Source organism: Saccoglossus kowalevskii, chromosome 12, assembly GCF_978046115.1.
Source record: "Saccoglossus kowalevskii chromosome 12, keSacKowa6.1, whole genome shotgun sequence".
Classification (NCBI taxonomy): Eukaryota; Metazoa; Hemichordata; class Enteropneusta; family Harrimaniidae; genus Saccoglossus; species Saccoglossus kowalevskii.
Window position 1 is genome coordinate 22,954,109 of NC_140652.1, and position 15,649 is coordinate 22,969,757.

Here is a 15,649-nt window from a genome sequence, read left to right on the forward strand (position 1 = left end):
CGTATAGCCAATCATGCAGCCAGTGAAATATCTCGACATGGCGAACTGTGTGTGTTTCCTTTTAAGCTCATGAAGACCACAGGCAAATAGTCAAGATATTAAAGGTGCGTGTGGTGGCTAAAGTACTTAAACTGACGTGCAGAAGTGTTTTACTCGAAAATTAGTCCATTTACACGACAACACTCTCACCTAACTTACAGGCGGAAGTAATCGTCGGGTTTTGCACAAGGTAATGTTCGGTCCACCTTCCGCATACCCCTTTTTACAATCTTTTAGGGGAAAATCGTCTCCATGCGTTACATAGACCGTGTCAAAATACTTTATTGATACAATTAACAGTTTCATCTCAACCATGAGGTTTGTTTTTAAAACTGGCTTCAAAATAGTGCAATATTAGATAGCCATTATATTATTTGAGAGTACCGATATAAGTATAACCATCTATTCATATTTACATAAACCAGAACATAGCCACAAAGTCACATATCGCCAAAAAAATATGAGCAAACCACGCCTTTTACGTCACGAATGTACACCCACTGACATGACCTCTAAACTCAACCAATCAAATACACAAATCAGTCGAGCGCAAAAGTAGTTTAGGCGCCACTATAGGGACGACCATGAGGGCGCTGTTCATATTCGGATGCGATGACGTCATACGGGGATGGATGACGTCACAATGGGAGGCCGTGCATAGCTTAGCATAAATAATGACGTCACAATGGGAATTCGTGCATAAATTAGCATAAATGAGCGACCAACGCCGTAAAGGGGATAATTTGAATGAGGATGACGTCACAATGGGATATTGTGCATACATTTGCATACATAAAAATGATGTGAATACGAGGTCGTGTCGAGGTCATCGTGAATACATTTGCATAAATTACCATCATTTTTTTTTTTTATTATTTTTTTTTTTAATTGGATTTTTTTCTTATTTGTTAATTATTTTTAATTGGACAGGCGTGGACGAAAGATTTTTCAGAATGTGTCATAGAGGGCGCTCACACACACACACACACACACTAATCAATACACGGCATTTTGAAAACTAACGGAGTTTATTGCACAAAAGAAGTAAACAAGAATGAAATATTGACATGGAGTATACATTCATGGCGTGGTTGAGTTTTTTTTTTTTTTTTTTTTTAACACCACGAAAAAAAAAACATACGATGTGAGTAAGGAAAATAGTTGCATAGCGCGTAAATGTATAGTGTGATTAAATATTTCTTAACACCTCGAAAAATACGTACATACATGTAAATGTGCGGCGTGGTTAAATTAATTTTTTCACGTCACGAGAAATACGAGTACATAAACGATTCGATTAAATACACGGAAGAGTGAAAAGTCAATAATTATACAGTAAACAGTGAACAATAAAAATAATTCATTCTATATATACATATGTTGTTCATCGTTTATATTTTCTTACCTCATATTTGCTTTGTTTTGTTTGAGTAAATTATTTTTAACGACACGAAAAAATACGAGTACATAAACGATTCGATTAAAAACACAGAAAAGGGAAACGTCAACAGTGAACAATAAATAATAATTCATTCTATATTCAAATGTTCATTTTTACATTTCTTACATCCTTTCAATGAGTCAAGCAGTCTGTACATTTTTTTATTCCATCGCTCCAATCAGAATCGCTCATCTGTCGTAGAAGAAAAAAAGAGAGAGAGAGAATAATATTAAAAACCAATAGTCACCCCGTAAAACTGCGGTAATAAACCCCGCTAAAATGCAAAGTATGCAAAATCGGTTGATCGACGTACAGTTTGTTTTTTTCAAAAATGGTGGACTACGCTACGATGAGTTAAAATATATAATTACCTGATCGTTTCACAGAATAACTTTTGACATACATAATCATCACACGGAATGAGTTTACGGTGTAACGTAGCGATTTTCGTTTTTCCCTTGGCGAAGAAGATATGTCCTCGCCTTCTTGCCGAAGATTCAAAGGCGGTAGACCAAGTTTGACCTTCTGTGAAAGGTCATCTCATGGATACCTACACGAGTCATACATGACGTATTGGCTACACATTGCTTGAAATCAAAGTATTTGATGATTGTAGATCCACGTACGAGAAATCTCTTCCACGCCTGTCCAATTAAAAGGAATTAAAAAATCAAAAAAAAATCCAATTATAAAAAAAATAATTAATAAAAAAAATTTGATGGTAATTTATGCAAATGTATTCACGATGACCTCGACACGACCTCGTATTCACATCATTTTTATGTATGCAAATGTATGCACAATATCCCATTGTGACGTCATCCTCATTCAAATTATCCCCTTTACGGCATTGGTCGCTCATTTATGCTAATTTATGCACGAATTCCCATTGTGACGTCATTATTTATGCTAAGCTATGCACGGCCTCTCATTGTGACGTCATCCATCCCCGTATGACGTCATCGCATCCGAATATGAACAGCGCCCTCATGGTCGTCCCTATAGTGGCGCCTAAACTACTCGCAAACTTTCGTTGTCGATATTTATTATGTAAATTATTTGAAAGGCCTACGTTACGTTGCGGTTATGTTTTGTAGAACATAAATGCTAATAGTAAGTTGCATCGCAGCGGAAATACATGGTAACCCAATAAATAATAATAAATAATTTTGTCAGTCCACGCATTGCCACCCAGAGCATTTTAGTTTTAGCTACAGCCTTTTATTTGAATTAGCTATTAGGCAGTGTATTTTCGAAGTTTAAATTACAACATTATTTGTTTATTAGAGTAAACATACTCAACACAACTTAAAGATAGACAGTATCCGTATAATGCTGTTTTAATGGTTACGTAATCATTTTTGACTTAAAGCGCGGTGGTCGTCGCGCAGCGCGTGTATTTACACGAGTTGTATACGTCGCCGTGAGTCACACTGTAATCATGACTACACGCACAGCGAGGGGTGGAAGAGGCCACCCTATCTTAGGTGCATTCGAGCATGTGGCGGGTGGAAATTTCCAAAAGTCTTTAGTCCTTATTCCATATTCTGTTTTTTTTATTTCTGTTTTATTTGCGTGTTCGCCGCACACATGTATTGCAGTCCTCTTTTGTGTGTAGATCGTTTCTAGTTTTTAACTTTCTATACTCCTGTTACGCGATTGCACGAACAACGAGAACGAGAACTAGTCTTACGGAGGTGCATGGACATTCAAAAGGTTAACTTCGGTAGCGAGGAAAACAATTAGCAAAAAGTAATATTGCAACGCCTTTGGAAATTTCCTTCACACCATTGTCCTCCATGAAGATACAGTTTTTTACGAAGCTGGAGTAAGATTCAGTAACGATATGAACGCCGACGGGCTCAATCTGCCACGAACAAAATTTCCGTCTGAGGGCGCATTAAGTATCGCCGACTATATTAAGCTGGACACGTGGAGCATGGTCATTTAGTATAACGCTCGCAAATGTAATTATTTTATCATAGAAGATCATGGTGAGTTGTCATGGTGAATACTAGTGTGTACACGAGAAAGTCGTGACGTGGCAAGCTCTGCGTTGTTCCGGGTTGTTCCAGGCCCATACACTGATTTAATAAATCAGTAATAGGCCTAAATTATATTGCATTTCTTTGTTTTGCCCTTGGATGTTTTTTGTTTGTTCATTTTCTTCCGTTTTGTGATGGTCATATTCACAGATTTATTGTTGTAGATCAGTCATCTTGAAGTATTCCTATAACATTGTTTAAGTTTCCTACTGACCGTATTGACTTTTATCTGCTTCTTCGTGATCAGATATTTGTCCATGCCACTGGCAATGAGTCTTATTTTTGCGGAAACTATGTTATATATATCATGGACGTACTCTCTAGTACGTCCATGTATATAATATTGCAGAAATTCTCGTACATTTATTTAAAGAAATTCGTGGTAGCATCGACCGAATCGCACGGTTCATTGGTGCAAACTAATTGCCGACTCCACTAACCTGTGCCGGATCAGCCTGGGTGAACGCGTATTTTTTGTTAAACAAATGGACAAGTTTGATTGGCCGCGCTTGTCGGAAAGGTGCCCAATCAGACACTGTGCAATATTGCGCGGTAAGCTAAAGAATAACATGTCGGAAATGGCGACGTGTGGCGCTGTTACTTTAACATTCTTCTAGTAACCGTGCGTGTAGAGTGTGTTTAGGTTGTTTGCCAAACCCAAAACACCGGCGCTGCATTGTTTCACCCAGTGTTCCACACTTTTTTAGGCCAACGTTGGAGGCTGTCTGTGGCATACTTCGTCAGCAAATTGACAAATATTTATGTCGACCATGTTTTAACAAAGTAATGAAACTGTTAACTCTGAAAAAAATCTCGAAAACTCTACTAGACTGATCATTCAAGAGTTGAACTGTTGCACAATTTGCGTGATTTGCCACTTTCTGTCCTCGTTGCAACACACTCTTTTTTCAGCTAGTATTGCCTCAATTGAATGGTTTTGGTGGTAGGCTCGGTGTCACAGTGTAAGGCCTGCTTATTGCTATTGAGAGGGGCACCCACAGAACTCACACTGGACAGGGGGTTCTTTCACTGCTAGAATGGGGTAGACAAACCAATAGTACTGGAAATGAAATACACATACACCAAAATATCAAGTTAAAGCTCCTGGCTTTATTACCTTTCAAAATAATTACAAGAAACAAAGCACGGAGCAATACAATGAATAAAGTCACTAAAACAGAGGGTTGCTTAATGAAGTGTGATACCTCACAGTTCCAGGATGTAGAAATGGATGTCAACGGATAGAGTGTTACAAGGGCTACAATAACATGTAAAAATTGTTAGTCATTAATCATTATTATTTTGTTATCAAGCTTTTTCTGTTTTGCCCAACGAAAGTCTACTACATCTTTAAATATGCAGACCTATCAACTAGTTAATGCACGAAGTGTAACTTTGATTATTGTTTATCTATGTTTCAGGAACTGAAAAAGATACATGTGTTATTGCCAAGACTGTATTCCCACTATTCCAAGATGAGTACGATATCACCATCAATGAACGGCACAACAACGCGGGTGGCAACTAATCGAATTTCTAGTGAATGGCCAGCAGTTGAGGTAGCATTTAGTGGAGCTATTGTGATAGCGTGTCTGTAAGTTCATCACTACGTTCCACAATGTTTAATCTGACAATAAGAAAACAATAAACACGAACAATGCTAAAACAGGCGATGACGGAAAACCTATAAACTACCATTTTCTGTGAATATGGCCCAGTTGTTCCGAAATCCTAATTTTAAGAAAGAAAGATTTAACTTTTCTTTATTTTCAAGAAGATAGAAAGCACATCAAGTATACAGCAGTTTCGAATCTCTTGTCGTGTCGTATTCACGTTTGTCACAGAGTGGAGGGCTGTTTTGAATGATTAAAGTAAGGCTGCTAAGCCAGTTAATTTCGCAAACAATTTACCGTTGAAAATATTAGTGGACGTTTTTTTTTCTGTTAGAACTTGCCCAAATTGTAATATTTTTGTCGAGAGGGATCTGCGTGATATTATAAAAACTGAACATTCATGGATGCAGGATGTGAGATTTAATATAAGTGAAAACATAGCTATGAAAAGGGTTCTCGAATACACTACTAAACATCATCTACCCTTACAACAAGTTCTATCTCTAGCTTTGAAAATAAATGCTATGTTCGTTTGCTTAAATGACGACCCACAAATATTAGACTTATTCAATATTTTAGTAAGGGAACATATTTTCTTCTACACGCTTAGTAGGATTACGACGGAAATACCATCAAGGCCACACGCATGTATTGGGTCGGTCTCTTTCAGTACAGATAACGCCTGATCTGCTGATATATCTTGTTAACCAATAAGAACATTACATGTTCACTGATGAACGTCTGGTTTTGCAGACTCATTATTATTATCGTCTCTCGCATACCCATGTGATACCCATATTAATATCATCACTCAGAAACATTATTTAAGACTATAATAATGATGGCGTAGTTATGGTCGGAAACTTGTTTGGCGACTCCATGTCATTGTTTGTTATCTCAAAATTTAAACAGGTTTTGAGGGTCACATTAATAACTTGTGTGAAACATTAGAAAGAATTAGCTATTTTCCTAGTTCTATCGCGAAAATACATACATACATACATTTGACTTCTTGTTGGGTAAAAATGGAAGGTGGTACCTATTGTTTCAATGGAGTTCTATTGCGAACATACATACAGACATTGTGTGACCCTGACTGCCTTTTATATTGAATGAGTAAAGAGTGTTCGAAGGCGGGGTATACTTTCCTTGTAGCTATATTGCCAACATACACTTTCCCGTACCATGATTTTTTTCGATATCTGTCCTTAAAATATTAACCAGATCTTGTAAGTCACATGTGTGTAAAATTTGTACATAGTTACATTTTGAACACACATAAATACAAGAGATATTTAGAGATATTTGATCTTTTGTCCCTATAATGTAATGTAAAGTCTTGTAAATAATTTAAAGTCTTGTTGGTCAGTCCGTCTGAGTAAATGTGTCGGTCACCAGAGTAAATGTGTTAGTTCACACGAGTGAATATGACAAAACTCGATTTTTCACTAAAATCGAGCCACAGATCTGAAGCTAATTATTCTGGTATCATAGTCAATAGAGTGAAAATAAAATACCACACCATCATTGCATGAAAGACACTCAGGTGTATTATCAGTTCATGGACACTGAACTGAAGTCCATAGACAATACTTGATAGCGAACATAGCTAATATGTAGTAATGATGTTAGCTACACAGATATGCGGTACTTGTGTTATCTACATACTATATACCATGTGGTACAACTAAGACAGACAGGAAGTACTTGGGTAGTTCACCACCACAACTGTGTTAAATGAATATTGGTACGCAATGTTCACTGTACATTAAATATATATATTTTTTCTTTTAATATTGCAGACTCAGTATTATAATATTTATAGTCAGAAGAAGAATAATCAAAACCGTATGTATTCACTTGCTTTTTACGTTAGCACCTAAATACGATTGAATGACCTGAAAAACGTAACCCTAAATAAGTGTTAAATTTTCAATTAATTCGAACCATTAACAATTGGTAGTCACTTGTTTCACACAGTTCAACAAACATCATGTAGTTGTATTATATAATTATAAGCACAATAATTTTAAGTTTAGGTTTTATATACTGTGAAGATATAAAAAAAAAAAAATTATTATACTTTGATCACTTCTTGGAATCCGTGGATATTAATAAAGCTTCGTTCTACAACTTCTATTTGTACCTATTAAAGACAGTGTTCGAAAGATTCAAATACGTTCTGACAATTGTCACATTTGTTACAACTCACTGAAATGATTAGCCAGATGTCTGGGACAGTAAATATTGTTTAGACCTTCAATCCTAGTTTAAAGGTCTGCAGCGGAAACACATTTAAGCATTCGTTAAAGGATATGCCACAGTTTTGTGATAGCATTAAATAAGAATAATATACAAATATTTTGTAACTATTTTCATAAATGAAACTAAATATTTTACGAAAGTCCATACATACATCACCCTAATTAAAAATCGCTGTTGCAAGCACAGCATAATTATATGTTCTTACTAATACCCGTGCATTACAATTGCCACGTATTTATATTTGTTCCCTATAACCTAATTAGAAGTTAGAGGTGCGTTATAATTATATTTATTTACTAATAACGCCTATATAATAAGTACAATATATTTATTTGAATTTAACATGAAAAACTTGATAGATTTACAAAATTAATATGAAAATTACACTAATGTATAAATACAATAGAAATATACATTGCTTCTTAGATGCAGTACTGTCATCATTCAACATAAAACTATAAACACATATTTGGAATGATTATTTGGTTTATAATTAATTTTAATTGATTTCCATCAGTATTATTTTGAGAGAAACAAATATAAATTATATCAAAAGTCCCAATTGATCAGCTTATTATTTGTACAAATAATTAATTCGAAACAAAACTGTAATTTAATTGACCATGGCCACACATGAAATTTGCTCTACATAAAAAGCATAGTAAAATCTTATGTGAAAAAATATGGATATTACTATACTAAATTTATCCTCATTAAACCAGCTAATTTAGAAATGACTGCACCTCAAATTGACAAGCATGTCTGCCATTAGAAAATATTACAAAAATCCCGTTATATGGAGTTAAATATTTCCCCCCAGAATTGACATTGAAATCTGCAGTGACATTAACAATTCAATGATGAACGAATGAACTTGATTAGTGCTATTTTGTACAAAGACTCATATTTAAGACCAATATAAAACAATTTACTAAAATAAAAGCCAAAAATTAAAACCTAAATACAAAATAGTACATTCATGGATAAAGAATTTTCCAATGATTCTACACAGTTGAATACAAAGCCAGAAAAGTAGTAAAATAAAATAGTTTCCCAATTACTTTGCACTCCATCTGCCATATGAGTGGAGCTGACCTGACATGAAAGCATGTACTTGAACACACAATCTTATAATTATCAGATCTAAGCGTCAAGAGAGGTCCTTTTATGCGCTTCGTTGCTGCTTTTTCTACTTTTTCTTTGTTGTTGATATGTGTGACATGTTAAAAACTTATTCCTGCAATCTATTGTTTCAAGAGACATGTATCAGCTATCCCACAACGAGCTAGCTTTGAACCTTTGAATGACTGATTTTGGTATTGTTAAATCTGAGTAGCCAACCTCACAGTTAATTTGGAGTAATACTCCATTGTGGCTAAATAATCATTTCCACTGAATGCAGAATAATTAGTTTCACCTCTTACCATGGCGAATCAAATGCATTTATTGGCTCTAAATGAGGATTCGTATATGGTAATGTATGACAAATGAATAGGTTGCCCCATATCATTTCTGAGTGACTTTATTATGGTTGCCATTTCTAGATCACTGCAGCTGTCCTCTTTCTTAGTATGTAGTTTAATGTCAATGAATAAATGGATGAGTAGTCTTTGTACCATATTGGCCATTCCAATGCCTTTCTGTTTATTCTCTGTTGGAACAGCGGGTAAGAATGCAAAGTGTAACATATCAGCCAGTTGCATTTGCTTTCCGAGATCATCGTAATTTCAACATTATTCTTTATTATGACAACGAGTCTGCAATAATGATATTACAGTTTTTCTCTACCAGTTTATGCAGACAATGTTAAATGTTCATTTTGAATCAATACCTGATTTAGATATGTCTGCTTGTTAAGTTCTCCTGCATGTTGTAATATTCTAACACTTCGTCAAAACCAACACCACTAATAGTGTTAGCCTCTCTAATGGTTAATCTACTTCAGTTCATACTCCATATTCAGTTTTAATATAAACTTGCTCAGATAATTCATGAATATATTTAAATTGCAGCTATTATTTTTAGTTTAGGCACAGCCAATAGTGTATGTACCTATTCACGGTGTGTCTTCAAGCTTTTACTAGTAACATTGTTACCATACATGGAACATGGATATGCCAAAATGATCGATGGTAGCTCAGTATTACATACAAGTTTGATACTGATTATGAATTTTGCATCTTCCTTGCATTCAATTGCTTGTTGTCGACACATATATATTTTAGGTACCAAAGACATGCCGAATCGCATGCATAACCATTGAAATTCGCAAAGCATTTTAATATTTCGGAAGATTGTAGTATGTCTGATCAAATCGTAACAAAATTACCTCCATTGCTCACACTTAGCTCATATTTTCCCACTTACATTACCATACACAACTTCATTTATTTAATTCTGACATAAAACTCAATTAGAAAATTTATAACTAACGGAAACGAAACTCGGTATTTTATTTTTAGTTTTTTTTAAGTGCTTGTTAACTATAATTTAGCAAGTAATTCATTCTTTCTCTCTAAACCAATTAAAGTCAAGATCGCTAACATTACATAGCATTAATAAAGCATACTACTATAATATACATTCTATAATTACAACTAATTTTATCTTCGATACAATTTTAACATGGAAGTAATAATTAGATACAGGGACAGACTAATCAGATTAATTTTTTCATATGTGAAATAGTGAGTAATAATTGAATGTTTCAATAGGGATGTTGTCCTGCACATTGCCTTGTTATGCTAACTGAAATTATGTAACTAGTTGTCATTTTTGCATCCTGGTGCCAAACCAGCTCTGCGATATAAATATCTGTGAGTGAGCCTTTTCATCAATTCATAATATACATTCTATAATTACAACTAATTTTATCTTCGATACAATTTTAACATGGAAGTAATAATTAGATACAGGGACAGACTAATCAGATTAATTTTTTCATATGTGAAATAGTGAGTAATAATTGAATGTTTCAATAGGGATGTTGTCCTGCACATTGCCTTGTTATGCTAACTGAAATTATGTAACTAGTTGTCATTTGTGCATCCTGGTGCCAAACCAGCTCTGCGATATAGTGTAAATATCTGTGAGTGAGCCTTTTCAACAATTCATTGAACAACAACACCACAAACAACTAGCTTCATTATATGGGTGGAAACAATGTACCACTGAATTGCTATATTAACATCCTGCCAATCATTATAAATTAATTATGAGTGACAAAATAACCATGCCATAGAGACTAAAGATATGCTTACTTAACGCAATACCCGCAACTCATTGACAATATCAGGATATTTTGGTCCGTTTTCTATAGTCCTCGGAAAACATAATTTATATCTATAGTTAATTCTACATATTTCCAACGTATTGCCTAGCTTAGTGTTAGTAAGAGGGGAAGGTATAGTGCAGTTTATATTAATATAATTGTATCATATCTACGTCCGTTACTAACCCTAAACTTTGCAAACACTTCTATGTTAAGTCACAGGATGTATGATGGTATTTCATTTTTATTTAATTAAACTTGAATTAAAACGAGTTATTATTATTTATATCAAACTTTAATCCAATGTGTGCCGTCACCATAACGTAGATAAGAAGTTCATGTTTAGAGTTTCAAATGGATGAAAGGTGTTATGAATCCTCAGGACGACGAACATACTCTTCAGGTATTTTAAAGAGTTATTTGCATTTATTTTATAAATATACATTGAGTAAAGACGTATGCATGTAACCAAAACAACTGACCATCGTTGCATCTATAACTTATTACTGTATAAAACCATTATTTATACCTGTTAACACTATGTACTATTTATGTTACAAATATACATCCGAAACTACCTCAACCTGAAGCAATAGGATTAACTTGGGTAAGTATCCGAATTCAAAACAGCAGATACCATAATTGTATCAATGTAATATAAATTTGAAATTAGTTGTTTAATTCAACCATACATACACACATATAATGAAAACAATCAAACACATTACATATGGTGTTATTATTAGTATTATGTTTTCGATTTTGATGATGTTGTGGCACAATTCAACAGTAACTGCACAACTTTAGTTAAAATGTCAGCACAACAGCCGCATATGAATTAGTAATAAATATGATATAAACATAAGTAGCTCAGTATTGAATTTAATAAACACTTCTTTGTTTCAATCAGAGAAATTGTTGAGCAAAACTATATATCTGTATTATATGGACATTATTTAGCTCCGTTACCATCTATTATATTAAAACACCATCAATACCAGAGAATTCTATGAAATGGCAAATAAAATGGTATATAGTCATCAAGAACAAATTGATAGTGCTTGCGCGTTTGGCGTTTGTATTCCTACGCATGTTGCGTGATCTAAAGTAAACAAACTAGAACTAATTGTACATGTATGTAGAAAAAAAATATCAGCCATATTAATAACATATATACACACAAAAAGCTCATAAAATATTAATCCATGATTATATTTCATGATTGATTTTATATCAAAATACCTTACATTAAAATGTCAATTGATGTTTTTCAACAATGCAGAATGGGGTGTTTAAAACCTGCGTATCCAGCTGTCTTTTGGCGCAAACGCTCAAAATGAAACAATGACATGTGTTTATATTCATTTTCATATTTCTAGAATAAACCGTTTCAGTATGCAGTGTGAAACTTCCTTTATTTTAAAATATGACTAATTTGGGTAGATAGTGATATAGTGTGAATAACAAAAAAGTTAAAATTCAAAAAGAAAATAGCAATATTTCAAACAGAATCCCAGATTTTAACCATTTCACTCAAAATACAACATGCTGTTTTTGAATAGTATGCATATATTTTACTGAACTAGAAGACATAAAAGAGTACATCAACTTTTACTAACATTGTTTTAACATACGTGTGTGTAATGGTGGAATGGGTTCTTGGTGGCTTTGTGTAGACCAGCTTATGTGAAGTACTCATTGTTCGCGTTTCAGGGCGGAGACATGTCCGACTGTTTGGCGATATGCGCAGGTATTTAAAGGGGCTATTTATATTTATTTTATAAATATTTTGCTGACCAAAGATGAGTAAGTCGTATGCATGTAACCAAAACAACTTGGACGCAAATGACCATCGTTGCATCTATAACTTATTACTGTATAAAACCATTATTTATACATGTTATTACTGTGTACTATTTAAGTTGCAGACATACCCCAGAAACTACCTCAACCAATACTATCAATTCAGGTAAGTATCCGAATTCAAAATAGCAGATACCATAATTGTATCAATGTAATATAAATGTGAAATTAGTTGTTTAATTCAACCATACATACACACATATAATGAAAACAATCAAACACGTTAAGTTTGGTTTTATTATTATTATTATGTTGAAAATGTTTGCATACAGTTTTAAAGTTTGGAGTGTTCGTAACCGGAGGTCAACACACGGGAAAGTAGTGTAGATTTCAAATGTTCCAAATACACAGAGCCACAGTACATTATATGATTATATGTCTTTCCAAATCGCAGCGTAAAAAATCCTTCAAATAAAAGTGCCATCATCTTTCAACTAACTTGTATCGGCCTCTGAAAATGTGTACACTATTATGTTTGATCAAGAAAAACAACAAGCAAATTGTCCCTGTCTATAGCGTTTAAGAACGGTCATATTTACTCAGCGAAATACACACGAACCCTCTCTATCTTGAAATCATCTTTTTACCTAATTTGCATATTATTAGCCAATTTTAAGCATTTTCACTTGTATCTCATATACTACTCAACAGATTCAATGAAACTTAATGTTGCCCCTGTGAAATCTGGCATGTGATTGCTCATTTACAGCGTGAATTACTGCAACTAAAACAAAGGAAATGAAACAAAGCAAAATCATTTGAAAGTTCATCCCACTTCACGAAACTAAGTTATATGTCACTGTGGCAAGAACATACACACATCTGCAACAACCGGGATAAACCATCATTATATACGTTTACAGGAAGGGAGTGACAATCTGATCCGGCAGCACAGCGATTAAAATCCTCTTGAATGGCCGACACCCACAGGATTTCAATACATGTTCGATCACTCACTACGCCTTTTTTTTGGCCTCAAAGTTACCGCCTACCTTACCAGCAAAAAATATACCAATATGCATACAGGACATTTGAATATAACGTCTATACTGATATTCGAAAGCATTAACAAATTGGTGTAACAATTCGATTCCGTACACCCGGTTACGCACACTTACACACAATACAACATAGTGCAAGGTAGCCAGCAGCCAGGTACCTGGACGTTGTACCCGTGTACCGTTTACTGGAGTGTTCACCATAATGTTACTTCACAAAACGAATTTCGAGAATGATGTTTTAAATTAGAAAAATTTACTCTGAACTTTTCTACAAGTCTCCTGCTTTATAATGACAGCAAATCCACTGGCATTGACAAAGCTACAAAATAATAACACTGATGAATCACTCGCCAACCCATAATGGATCCAAGGACACTTTGTGCTCCATATATGTTACACAAAGTGTGATTTTGTCCATTAAGGGTTATCAGTCATCCACTATTGTTTAAATATATGTTTTTAGAATCGTTTGACAGATAATAAGGAAGACAGCACGATATCACCATATATAAATGCTCCAGCAAATTGTACTGATGATACGAGTAAAGACCGAAATAATATGGAAGAAAATACTTTAAAGGTATTGTCCCAATGATTATTAATTATGTGAGGATGGTTGCAAGATGTTTGGTGCATGCATACTGTTCGTTACACTCCTTTCATATTGTATGCGCTGATATGACATGTGGAACGTTTTGCAGTGTAACCATGTACATTAATTGAATAATGGAATACAGCTGTATGGCTAATAACTGTATTGTACAGAAGTCTCAACATCCATGCATTTTTTTCTCAACCGTATATTGGCATATTAATATTTTATTTCACCAAACACCCGTGTAGATATCACGTCAATTATTTAACTAAATAATGTTCAAGCTGCCAATATCCAAGAGTCCATGTCGAATCTTAGCAAAGTAGCTTCAGCCTCTGTGTATGCCATGCGTCCCCGCACAAGTTTAGTCACTATACAGACATAATAATCAATCACAATTTACTATATAGTGGTTAGATTGGGAATCACGACTCTCAGTCAGCCACGTAAATTACTTCAAGTAACTGGTTGGTGCAGTGAACATAATATATCTCACGTTATTACACTAACACAATTCAGTTCAGTTAACTGACGATTCTGGTAATAATCCCTTGTCCTGCACAGATCACAGATGATGTTTTGGTATGCTCGTCACTCGTCTCCAGTATCCATATTATAACAGTGATGTCCATGAGCTATATTTAGACTTATAGCTGTCAATACGCCTCATCCAGATTCCGTATATCGGGATCATCACTCAGATTTTACCAACACCAAAAGTACTTGTCAGTTTACTCCAAATTATGTTGTTTTATTCCAATCATCAGCAAATCTTCCAAATGTAATCTTACCTGGAAATCAAATGATCTGAAATGTATGCTAACTCACAATCTGTCAACAATCCAAATCGTTCAAATTCATTCGACGGTTATACATGTCATTCAAAGTTATCTATAGGAAATTGACATGAAGTAGGCTCTCAATATTGCAATATCACGCTATCACTCATTGCACGTTTCCAGAGTTCCGTGTGTTTTGCACTTGAATTTGGTACTTGACAATAAGATGTACGTGTGTGCGCGCGGCCTTTAGCAGTAGAGATTGTTTTACTCATATTTTCTCACACAAAAATAACATGTTTGAAATGATGTTGCAATGCGTGATGTTTCATTGCGATAATACAACATTTTATTTTACAGTTGTACAGTATACGAAAACAAAGACCACTACCGCCATTGCCATATGCTTCATCAAGCCCAACAGCACACCCTCCAGATTTATACCCTGATGTACATTATGATGATTCGAAACTACAGTCCTTGACGTTTAATCACGAATGGCCTGTAAATTACAGTAGTGGAAGATTGTCAACAGGCCTGTTTGACCACAGGGGTGGCCACCTTTTCATTGAAGGGTATGGGATAAGTCTATTTGTGCCACCGGGTGCTATACCATTGGGAAAAATACAAGATATTACCATAGAGTTGATCTGCAGTAAAGAGAGTATGCCGGAATTGGACATTGGGGAGTCTATTCTTAGTCCAGTGATAAGTTGTCAACCGCATGATTTACAATT

General features: G+C 34.6%; 1 long non-coding RNA gene across 1 annotated transcript; it reads left to right on the top strand.

The window, feature by feature from the left end:
• On the top strand, nt 1-7,206 carry LOC144355623 (uncharacterized). Its single transcript, XR_014931156.1, has 3 exons — nt 1-104; nt 4,947-5,119; nt 6,941-7,206. It is a non-coding gene; the product is annotated as an uncharacterized LOC144355623 (long non-coding RNA).
• Nucleotides 7,207-15,649: the final 8,443 nt, after the last annotated feature.